We start from the raw sequence: 12988 nt of genomic DNA, 5'->3' as shown, positions 1-12988 counted from the left end.
CCAGATATTAAACATCCAAGACCAGTAACCAGGCAGTATGATTCTCAGTTGCCATCCCTTTGTATCATGTCACACCTGCTAAAGTTTGGGACCCCAGAATAAAATAGTTGGTATTCCTGCTTGTCTAGGACATTAAGGACCATACTCTAGAATTCGTAAGATGATGCTACAATCATTATTTCTTATAGAAATATTCACATTTTATACATAAAAGTTTGCTTCCTGCTAAGACCACTCTGTTTGACCTTGGAAGACATAAGATAACCTAATTTCTGAGCCTCATATTTGTTATCTGCAAGGGATTTATCTCTTAAGAGGTTATGTGAGAATTAAATAGAAGAATAAAGTATTTAGCATGAATCTGTAATTTATTAAGAAATCTGTAAGTGTTCCTCTTGTTACATTTGATCTCATGAAAAATTACAGATCTATCTTGACATAAAGCCATGTTAAGAATTTTGCAAGTCTTGGATGCTCCTTAGAGAGGCAGTTATTTTCAATTTCTGGAGTATATCTTGAACAAAATGAGGGACCTGTTGAGGTTTTTAAATGCTCATTAAGAGGTCCCATAAGTCAGGAAAAGTAAATTATGTTTATAAAATTCGAAACTATTGGAAAACTTCATTGCAGATGAAAAGATCTTGGGATTTGCAGATTATTGAGGAAAATAAAATTTGGCAACCCACATTCTTAATGTAGATTCCTACTAATCTACATTTTTGTTTTTTGCCTTTTTTTAGGGTCGCTCCTTCAGCATATGGAGGTTCACAGGCTAGGGGTCAAATTGGAGCTGCAGTTGCCAGCCTATACCATAGCAACAGCAACACAGGATCCGAGCCGCATCTGTGACCTACACCACAGCTCTCAGCAACGCTGGGTCCTTAACCATTGAGCAAGGTCAGGGATAGAACCTGCATCCTTATGGATACTAGTCAGATTCATTTCTGCTGAGCCACCACAGGCACTCTCTACATTCTTATGGCGAAATGTAGCTACTCAAAGAGGAGGTTTCAAATCTGTTTGAAAAAAACTCACAAAGTAGTGATGAGACTTCAGTGAGCTTATGTACATAATAGTCTTAGCACGATCAGTTAATGTTAGTCCCTTTTCTGATGTACTTTTGTTGTTAGAGTTTCTAACATTTTTATTCTGATAGTAAGAAGCTTGGACTATTTTCCTTCAACATAATGCACAGATATTTAATCCTTTGTGCCCTCGGATGAAAATAATTATTTTCTTTTTTTCTTTTTTTTTGTCTTTTTCCTTTTTTTTAGGGCCATACCTGCGGCATTTGGAAGTTCCCAGGCTGGGGGTCTGATCAGAGCTGTAGCTGCCAGCCTACACCACAGCCACAGCAGTGTGGGATCCAAGCTGCATCTGTGACCTACACCACAGCTCATGGCAATGCCAGATCCTTAACCCACTGATCAAGGCCAGGGATCGAACCTGCAACCTCATAGTTCCTAGTTGGATTCGTTTCTGCTGATCCATGATGGGAACTCCGAAAATAATTATTTTCATGTAGTTGTGTATCATAATCAGTGCTACTTTTTGCATGGAATAGACCATAATCTTGGTGTTTAGTATGGGAAATTATTTAGTGATTAAGCAGTGAAGTATCAGTTGTCCGGAACCAAATACCTTCTCTGCATTGGTGATGCCATGAGATCTCATTAAATTTTTGCTTTTCTGAGTTCTTTATAAATATTTTCTTGATTTTCCACTAACCCTACCTGGCTCTCTTAGATCACTTTTCCTCAGAACGTTTCTCCTCAGGTTAGGATCTTATAGTCTCCTCTTGAGCGTCCATATTTTAGTTTGTGGGCTATTCACATGAAAATCCTTTTCTCTCCCACTTTTTTCATTCATGAAGCATTTTATTGAGATTCCACTATATTCTAGTCACTGGCATTAGTTGGGCAAAACAGAAATGATCAGTTCAAGTTTCCTAGGCAAAAGGAGTGCTCATTCTCACAAGAAACGCAGATTGTTAAAGCATAGAATGATAAAAATTATTAATAATTAAGGCCTAAGAAGAATAAAATCACAAAAATAGAAGCAATTCTTGATATAAAATCTCCAGAGCATACCAAGTGAAAACGACATTTTGTAATACAAACAACAAAGGACTTAAGCCTAGAGACTTCTTCCATTTGACAAGTGAACTTAGTCAATGAATTACCTACTCTCTACGTTAATTCCTAAAATGTAAAACAAAATTTTTGAACAAGATCAGACTTTCTCAAACTGGGCTTAATAGGTTATTAATAAACAGTATGCATATGCAGAGCTCCATGGTCCAGTGTACTTATGTATTACTGATTTCAAGAAAATTAGATTTCCTTGTTGGTGTTCAGTATCTCTGTTTTTAACATTATTGTAAATTATAAGTCTTTAAGAAAAAATAGAATATACTTCTCTTTTTTTTTTCATACCATAGTATCCTTTTGTATTACTTATGAATTGTTTGGCAGCCAGTAACAATCTCAAGAAATAGTAAATTTGGTAACTTACATACTTAACTATTAATTTAGGTCTGTGATCCATTGGGAGTTCATTTTTGGATAAGTGTGAAGTCAGGGTCAAAATCCATATATTTATTTATACATTTTTTGCATAAGACTATCCAGTTTTGTTGGCACCATTTGTTAAAAAGATTGTCCTTTTCCCAGTTAAATTCCCCTGTCATTTCTGTTGAAAATCAATTAACTGTGTATGTAAGGATCAATTTCTTAACTTTCTGTTTTGTTCCATTGATTGTTTTCTTTGCTTTTACATCCATACCTCTGTTGTCTCAATTACTATACCTTTCAAATAAATCTTTATATCAAGTAGTGTAAGTTTTCCAACCTAATTTATTGTGTTTTAAGATTGTTTTTCCTGTTCTAGTTACATTACATCTATGTTGAAAAATTTTAATCCAGCATATCAATTCCCAGAAAATCTTGTGGGATTTTGATGGGGATTGCATTGAATCTCATCAGTTTATGGGGAAATCAGTATTTTAACAGTGTCATATTTTCTGATCAGCAAATATGGTATAACTCTCTTTTAAGTCTTTCAGTAATATTTTATAATTTTCAGTGAACACATTGCACATCTTTCATTTAGTTTTTATCACTAAGTAATGTTTGATGATGTTATAGATTTCAGTTTCTGGTTGTGTCATATAAAAACTTATAATAGGTTTTGGAATGCTGACTTTGTATCCTGAACCTTCCTAACTCACTAACTATAGTAGCTATTTTGTACATTACATGCTAGAGGATTTTCTATTTGGATAATAATAATTTAACTTTTTCTTTTCCAATATGGATTTTTTCTGCCTTATTGAATTGGTTATGATGTCTTATACAGTGTTAAACGGAAATGATAAGACTGTTCCTGTTCCTGATGTTAGCAAAATAATCAGTCTTTCACCATTAAGCATGATATTAGTTATAGTGTCATTTATGTGTTTTATTGGATTGAGGAAGTTTTCTTTTATTCCTAACTTGTTGAGAGTATCGAAAATGGATGTTGGATTTTATTAAAACATTTTTTTGCATCTGTCGAGGTGGTCATATCGATTTTTTTTTTCTTTTAGTGTGTTACTGTGGGAATTATATCGATTACTTAAAAAAATTTTTTTTGGCCGCACCTGCAGCATGCAGAAGTTCCTAGGCCAGGAATCAAACCCATGCCACAGAATTGACCTGAGCCACTGCAGTGACAGTGTGATTACATTTTTAAATTTTAAACCAGCCTTGCATTCCTGAGATAAATAGCACAGGGTTGTTATGTATTTTTCTTTTATATATTTTTCTTTTATATATTGTTTAATTCAATTTGCTAAAATGTTAAATTTTATATTTGAGTCATTTTGATATGTAGGATTTTTCTTTTCTTGTACCCTCTGTCAGAATTTAGTATCACCATAATACTGGCCTCAAAGAATGAGTTGAGAAGTATTCCATTTTAATTTTTGGAGGAATTTATACAATATTAGTATTATTTCCCCCTTAAATACTTGCGTGAATTTACCAGTGAAGATGTGTTGGTCTGAAGTTTTCTTCAGAGGATGATTTTTATTTTTAATTTTATTAATAGATAAGGACTTTTCCATTTTTGTCCTTGAGTGATCTTTGTGTAGTTTAAGAAATACATCCATTTGACCATTTCATCTAAGTTGAATTTATTGGAATAAAGTTGGTCATAATAATTCATTGTTAGCTTTTAAATATTCATATTAGTTACATCTTCCTATGTTAACAAATTACTACAAACCTAATGGCTTAAAATAGTACACATTTATGGTCCCACAGTTTCTGTGGGTGGGGAGGTAGGCATGGCTTAACTTGGTCCTCTACTTCAGGTTGTCTCACAAGGCTGTAAAGCAAAGTATTAGCCAGAACTAGAGTCCCATCTGAAAGACTGGGAAATTTGGCGATTAAAGATCAAAATTTCCTATTGCCTAGAAGCTGCCCTTGTATCTTGCTCTGAGCCTTTCCATCAAGGCAGCTTAGTTTTTTTTTTTTTTTTTTTTAATTACTCAAATGAATTTATCACATTTGTAGTTGTATAATGATAATAAAAATCTGATTTCACAGGATTTCCATCCCACAGCCCAAGCACATCCCCCCACCCCCCAAACTGTCTCCTCTGGAGACCATAAGTTTTTCAATGTCTGTGAGTCAGCATCTGTTCTGCAAAGAAGTTCACTCTGTCCTTTTTTCAGATTCCACATGTCAGTGAAAGCATTTGATGTTGGTGTCTCATTGTCTGACTAATTTGCTTAGCATGATAATTTCTAGGTCCATCCATGTTGCTTAAAAATGTCGGTATTTTGTTCCTTTTAATGGCTGAGTAGTATTCCATTGTGTATATGTACCCCATCTTCTTGATCCACTCCTCTGTCGATGGACATTTAGGTTGTTTCCATGTCTTGGCTATTGCAGATAGTGCTGCAATGAACATCGGAGTACATGTGTCTTTTCGAGTCGTGATTTTTTCTGGATAGATGCCCAGGAGTGGGATTGCTGGATCAAATGGGAGTTCTATTTTTAGTTTTCTGAGGAATCTCCATACTGCTTTCCACAGTGGTGGCACCAATTTACAATCCCACCAACAGTGTACTAGGGTTCCTTTTTCTCCAGACCCTCTCCAGCACTTACTGTTTGTAGACTTTGTGATGATGGCCATTCTGGCTGGTGTAAGGTGGTACCATCATTCTCTCAGGGATCACTGTCTTGCACTGTTTGTGTTCCAGTGTCTCAAAATTTTTCTTAATGTTTTTTTCTTTTTCTTTTTTGCACCATGAAGAAGTTCCCAGGCCAGGGATCAAACCTGCACCTAAGCTTTAACCAGAGCCACACCAGTGACAACTCTGGATTTTTAACCCAGGGAGCCACCAGAGAACTCCTGTTTAATGTATTTTATTTAGGGGTGTGTGTGTATGTGTGTGTGTAAGTCAAGTGCAAGGGTTAATCTGGTCTCTTGTTACTCCGTCTTGTCTGGAAGTGGAAGTACAGTTTTTAGCTAGGCTAATCTTACAAGGACTATGGATTTGCTTCATCACTAGGAGCCCTATGAGCAATACATCATGAATGAGTGGAGAAATGCAGCCAGTACTATTAGCTTTTCCTGCACAACACTGAAATTACTGGCTTATTTAAGAGATCTTTGGAATTTTGATACCCTGTTTCACGCCTGTGTAATTGCCTGCCTTCCTCCCAACTCTCCTCAAATATTTGTCTACTGACACTTTGGAATCAAATCAAAGCCGAAAATATGTTCTTTAATATAGTAAGGTTAGATTATCTGCCGCTGACAAGCTGTGTGATTTTAGGCCTTCCCCTTGACTTTCCCAAATAGTTTTTCCTCATCTCTGAAATAAGTCCTCTGTCTTAAGTAAATCATTTTCAACTAGGAATTCCAGATTCTGACAAGATGGTGGTAATGAGGGGTTCATGATTTATTTTAAAATATAGTAAATAGTCTAATCCAGTAGTTTACCTCGTGTGTTCCAGGGACCTCGCGATATCTCTGAGACCCTTTTAGAATGTTTTCAGGTTAAAACTATTTTCTTAATACTGCTAAAACTTTACTTGCCATTTCAGTATTATTATTTCCTGAGTATAATATGGAGTTTCCAAATGCTCCATAATACATGTCTGCTCTGACAGTATTGTGTTTTTTAAATTTCCCAGGGTTAATTTCTTGTAAATATCAGTGGTTTTTGGCTCACATAAGCAAAAGCTCTATGGCGTTCTCAATATTTTTTAAGAGAAAGTTTTTTTATACAGGAGGTCCTAAAACCAAGGGTTTCTGAGACCTTGAAAATGGCTGGCCCAGTGGAAATGATTCTTTATGTCTTCTATTGCCAGATTTCTTGGTGCTGGAAATTGGGAGGACAAAAAAGTAGTGTCTAACATTAAGTCATCTGCTCTCATAGTTCCCAAGTTTAAATTAGTGCTATATGACTCTCTGACCTTAGGAAAGTTATTTAAATTCTCTAGGACAAAATTTCCTCTTTTATGAGATAGAGAAAATATGGTGTCAATATATAGTTTAAATCAACTGGTATAATGCATAAAAGCCCTTAACACAGTGCTAACATATAGTAGTCACTTAGTAAAAGTTAGCTGTTATAATTCTGTTGCCACCAGAGGCATGGTTATTGACGTTTTGTTTTCTGGTTAGCAACATGTTTCATTTTGCTTTAGGGCATTCTTAGCAACTCTTAATGCTATTTCTTCTGCCTGCCTGGCACTGCTTATTCTGCTTTGAAGCTGTACTGGTATATTTCCATCTTCTAAACTATTCATACCCAGTCTAGGAAGTTTAACTTGGAAGTTGGCAGACAGACTTGGGCTTCTTTTAAAATTGCAATGGTCATGCTAGATGTCTCTTAGACTAATAGGGAATTTAATATTACTGATCAAAACTTTGGAAGCTATAATATGAAACATCTGAGGCTCAGACTTTGTACAAAAATTGCTCAGTTTGTTAAAGTATTTTCGCATATGATCTCTTCTTCCAAACTGTGCGGACCTTGAAGGTGAAGCCTGTTCCATTCATACTTGTTTCCTAGCACCTAGCACAGTGCCTGATAACAGTAGCAGTGATACTTATGTATACATATGCATTGTCATGCTTCCATATGCCTTTTTTTTTTTTTTTTTTGTAGTTGTTTTTTGCTTTTTAGGGCCATACTTGTGCAAGTCCTTCTAGTTAAGAGACTTTCATTCTTTTTTCTTTTCTTTCTTTCTTTCTTTTTCTTTTTCTTTGTTTTTCTTTTTTGTGGCCTCACTCAAGGCATATGGAAGTTCCAAGCTGGGGGTCAAAATGGAGCTGCAGCTGCCAGCCTACACCACAGGCACAGCAACACAGGATCCAAGCTGCATCTGGGACCTACACCACAGCTTGAGGCAAGTCTGGATCCCTAGCCCACTGAGTGAGGCCAGGGATCAAACCCACAGCCTCATGAATACTAGTTGAGTTAATTATCTCTGAGCCAGTTATCTCTGAGCCATGATGGGAACTCCCAATATGCACATTTTGCTCTTTAATTTAATGGTAAATGGATTAAAATGATATAAATAAAGATAAAAAAAGAGATGGTTATAAATGAGAAAAATGAGAAGGAAGTCAGGATGGAATAGAGACAAGAAGATCCTCTCAAAAGTGTTGATAAACATACCTGGTGGCATCTATAGTAGAAGTCAATATTACACACTGAAAACCTAATCACTCAGAGTTCCCCTTGTGGCGCAGTGGAAACGACTAGTATCCATGGCGATGCAGGTTTGATTCCTGGCCTCGCTTAGTGAATTTGGGATCCAGCATTGCTGTGAGCTGTGATGTAGGTTGCAGACACGACTTGGATCCCATGTTGCTTTGGTGTAGGCCGGCAGCTGTAGCTTTGATTCGACTCCTAGCCTGGGAACTTCCACATGCCATGGGTGCAGCCCTAAAAAAAAAAGAGAGAGTGAGCGAGAAGGAAAAGAAAGCGAGAAAGCAAGCAAGCAAACAAACATAAGAATTCAAAGCAGACAGGCAGAAAAAAAACAAAACAGTTTAAGTTATTGCTATGAATGAAATTGTCACATTTGATCAAGTATATGATAGTTTTTGTTTGTGCCTCTGTTAGCCTTAATGTCTAAGTGGCACATCTCCCAATCTCTCCTAGGAGGAATATAAAAAAAGACTGGTAATACTGTGAACTACTACTGACTATCAAAGGAATGCTCCTATTTTTCCAAGTATCTAAAAATTTTGTATGATGTGCAGATCATACTTAACTAATCTTATATATTTGTTAATACTTGAAAATTTGTACTCAGTGCAAATATTAAAACATTATCAATTTAGACTAAATGTCTAAATTACAGTACAGTCTTTTAAGGAAATAACTGTCATTTTGACTTCTAGTTTTGTGCATTAGCTAGAAGTATTCTAATGAAGTAAACCCACCTAAATGCTTGTTAGTTTCATTTAACTATATAGCTAGAATACACATATACATATCAAAATTTTTCTCCAGTAATAGGTCAGATAGCTGTTTGATTATGTACTAGGTGAAGTTTCTGGTTTGTGTTTTACTACCATGTTGCATGATGAATACTATCCTTATGCCATAGAATCATGGTCATGAAATGAGATGCTTCCATTGGGAAGCATTCAAAACTCGTTCCAACTGAGGGAAAAAGAGATTTACCGCTACACCTCATGCTTACTCTAAGGTGCATGCTTTTTTTAGTGGATCGAAAGAGGGGTGGAACTGTTTTTATTATATTAAATTTTTTCTGGAGTTTCTATTGTGGTTCAGCAGTAATGAACCCAACAAGGAACCATGAGGATGTGGGTTCTGTCCCTGGCTTTGCTCAGTGGGTTAAGGATCCAGCGTTGCCATGAGCTGTGGTGTAGGTCACAGACGTGGCTCAGATCTGACATAGCTGTGGCTGTGGTGTAGGCCCGTGGCTGCATCTCTGATTCAAACCCTAGCCTGGGAACTTTCATATGCTGCTGGTGCAGCCCTAAAAAGCAAAAAATCAATCAGTATTTTTCCTGCCTTTTTTTATGAATTCACATAATTTAGCTAGATTAATGCATGTATGATAAGAGTAAATTCTGTTCCCTAGACACATGAATACCATAAAAGTCCCTCTTTGAGTGATTTGGTTTGCTTATATTCACATCTCATATGTATTTCTCAAACTGGTGAAGGAGTGCTCCCCCTCGGTGGTTAGGCAGCTGATGGAAGGGAAAGCTTCACTTAAAAGCAAGAAGGTTGACATTCATGCAAAAATGAGTAATGGGTCTTTATAAAGTGCCATGAAAATGGGACTCTCATGTATTTGGAATTTAAATCCTTTGATCTTCATAGCCGTAAAGGCTAATCTAGAAGAGAAAATTTCTTTAAATACATCCTTGAAATGTTAACATATGGATAGGGAATACAGTGATTCTAAAGCTGCAGTTGTGGGATATTTACAGACAAATATATTTTTAAAATGCCTTTTACCCCACCCCCATCTTCACAAGGAAGAAGCGATTTAACAGCCTATAGGCGTTTGGTTGCATATTTGAGTGTGCATGCATATTTTGGAATTTGTTCTTTACTTTTTTCCTTAAGAATTTTTAATGAGGCTATATTATTAAAATGTGGCTTTAAGTTTCTTATCTTACAGGGTGACGCAATGAAAAGCATTCATATAAGAGATTAAGCAGAGGAGTTCCCGTCGTGGCGCAGTGGTTAACGAATCTGACCAGGAACCATGAGGTTGCAGGTTCGATCCCTGCCCTTGCTCAATGGGTTAAGGACCTGGCGTTGCCGTGAGCTGAAGTGTAGGTCACAGATGTGGCTCGGATCCCGCGTTGCTGTGGTTGTGGCTGTGTGGCGTAGGCTGGTGGCTACAACTCCTATTAGACCCCTAGCCTGGGAACCTCCATATGCCGCAGGTGCAGCTCTAGAAAAAAAAGCAAAAAGACAAAAAAAAAAAGAAAGAAAAGAGAGATTAAGCAGAGTATGTCTTATAAAGGGAAATTGCTAACCTTTCATATCTACTACTGTACACAGTGCTATAATGCTTCCTAGATATTAAAAAAAAAGTGAATTAAATAAGGCTGTGGATTTCAAGAGGAAAGATCAGTGGGGGTTTTTGTGTTTTTTTTGTTTTTAATTTAATTTTTATTTTATGTTGGAGTATTGTTGATTTATAATGTGTTTCAGGTATACAGCAAAGTGACTGAGTTATACATATTCATATATTCATTCTTTTTCTGATTCTTTTCCTTTTAAAATGCTTTTTTTAAACAAAACTAAAATTAGAAGCTTTTTCAAAAACATTTTAAGTGCTATGTCAAACTAAAAAATTATAACAGTTAAAAATGAGGAATTGTTCAAAATCCAAGAAAAACTTGCTTTATTATTTCACTAAGCTACTCATTTAATATTGTACTCTGCTAAGAGAACCATGCTTAGTTTTCAGAAGCCCATTTATCATTAAAAATTCATCTCTAAAAATTAGGGTTTTTTTAATCAGATATACTGAGAGTATTTACACCTACTTCTCATATCTGATGGTGATGCCTTTCTGTTTTTCTAAGGAAGTCCTGACATCTCAGCTGCCGAGAATGCAGCAAGAAAACTGTATGTATCAGAGAACAGGGGCACTACCTTCTTTTGGTAGTAAGTGGAAATAAAAATTTATTTTTTTGCCCTTGCTTTGTTGGAGTATGCATATGATACTTGTGGTCCTTTAGCCAGTTGACCACATGAGTTTTGAAGATCTGGGACCTGAAGAAGGAGTTTTTTTTGTTTTTTGTTTTTTTTTGGTTTTGTTTTTATTTTTGCAATTTTCAGTGCCTTACAACTAGGCCATTCAGATGCCCCCTTTAGTTTATTGGAGTGGAGTTACACAGTTTTTCCCTCTAGAATTTTTCTCTCCATTTTTTTATAATGAATATTAATTTCTAATTATAATTGCCAAGTATTATCATAAATTCCATCTTACCTGGGCACTCAACTGCTGGTCCTAATGGTATAGAAATTTGCTTCCAAGTTTGTTGGGCTCTCTGTTTGCATTCTCTGTGGGAACTATATTAGCATCACAGATGATTGCTGGAGTTTATTATCACTTTGGACAAGAGGAATGTTCTGCAGGAGGAATGAATGTCTGTATTTGATATCCACTTACCAAAGGAGATTTTCCATTTCCCATTTTGTTTACTTTTTCTCCATCAAAGTTCACAGGTTCAAAAAGGTCTCAAAAGCTGTTATGACTGCTTCTACTCTTTTGAGCACAACTAGCCATATTGGGTTGTTTAAAATTTGTTTTTTCCCCATTTTCCTGTTTCTATTCCTTTATCACCTATGAATTACTATTCAAAAAAATATACTTTTCATTTCATGTGGCTCTAGCCTGATATTGGCCATTCAGTTCACAGTAATTCTGGGGAGGAACAATTATTTCTAGAGAGGCCATGGTGGGCTCTGGAGTCAGATGCCTGGATTTAAATTCTCATTCTGCTACTTAATGTTAGATATCAGGTGAATTATATAAATTTTCTGTGCCTGTTTCCTTATCTCTGAATAATAGTTTATGAATAATAGTTCATGGGATTGTGAGGATTTGTACAGTTCATGGGATTGTGAGAATAGTGAGTAAAGCCCTTAACTCAAGTTCTGTCAAGTAGTATCATGAAATGTATGTTCATGCTATTGTTAATGTTAGCATAGAAAACCTTAAATTAGATAAATTGAATGAAGACTTGGTTATTCCTAGAAGGAATCACTGACCCTTCAACTATGGCATATTTACGTTCACCTTTAGGGAAATAAGCCTAGGCCAGTGATTGAGCACTCATGTGAACCATTTAGCAAAGGTACATTGTTTCATTATTATGCTTTTAATTTGGGCCTATTATTAAAGATGATTGGCTTTATTCATAGGGGCAGGAAGAGGTACTATAAATGATGTGGCTCATTACAAAATCCAAAAGTATGGCCCTACGTATCCTACCAGGATATGCAGTACTACTTTAATCATGAACTATAAACTTTTATGTCTGTGAGTCAGAGTCTAAAAATCAGCACTATCCAACACTGTGCCATGGCTATAAGGGCCCACACAACACTGGGCATCAAGACAAGATACCAGCAACAAACTAAAATATTATCTTACTTTCTTCAGATTTTGCTCTGTTGACATCTGGAGTAATGGATACAGTTTTAAGTACAGAATCGTAAGATTAACTAAGGATACTAATGAAGATTTAGTTCATTTAACAAATACTTCTCGAACATTTATTATGTCAGAGGACTACCTTTGTACCAAGCCAGACTATTCGTATTTAGTGCAGTATATATAAAATGAGGAAAATTGTTAGTTTGGTTTATTCCTAAACTAACACCCTGACTTTACACATATAAAGGATTTATTTAAAGATCACAAAATTAATTCAAAATGATGTTGTCCTACTTGTTTATTTTTGCTTTTAGTGTTAAACTAAAAAATTATTGCCAAGATCAATGTCGAGCTTACTATCTATACTTTCCTCTAGGAAAAACCATTGTTTGTAGTTAGGTGCTATGTTCAAGTCTTTAACCCATTTTGAGTTAATTTTGTGTTCTTTTAATATTTGGAGCTAATTTTTTTTTAAATTAAGTGTTGTTTTCCTGTGTTCTTACAAACAGCAGTCCTTTTGGTACTGCTTATTTATATAACTTTACAAACTAAAGTAGCAGCATTTTTGTTGGTTTACATTTTTACCCTGGAATTTTTTATAGAAAATTGTTACAGTATAGATAGGTTAATAATTTTTTAATAAAGTAATTGTTTTACTCCCTTTTGTACCTATAGTAGAAGAATGTTTTCACTTTTTTTTTTCTTTCTGCGGCTGCACCTGTGGCATAGAGAAGTTCCAGGGCTAGGGGTTGAACTGGAGCTGAAACTGAGGCCTGCACCACATCACTGAATCTGAGCACCATCTGCAGCTTATACCA

At 35.8% G+C, this 12988-nt stretch overlaps 1 protein-coding gene across 17 annotated transcripts in view; it reads left to right on the top strand.

Moving 5' to 3' along the window:
* Positions 1–12988, top strand: part of TCF12 (transcription factor 12) — a 372042-nt gene that overhangs the window by 153446 nt on the left and 205608 nt on the right. The gene's annotated exons all lie outside the window — the stretch shown is intronic.

This window comes from Sus scrofa, chromosome 1 (assembly GCF_054392235.1).
Source record: "Sus scrofa isolate SSC_HxYL_T2T_F1_AM1 chromosome 1, Sscrofa_HxYL_maternal_Yorkshire_Landrace_v2.0, whole genome shotgun sequence".
NCBI classification, from domain to species: Eukaryota; Metazoa; Chordata; class Mammalia; order Artiodactyla; family Suidae; genus Sus; species Sus scrofa.
Note: the sequence above shows the minus strand (reverse complement) of the source record. Positions and strands in the feature narration are given on the sequence as shown.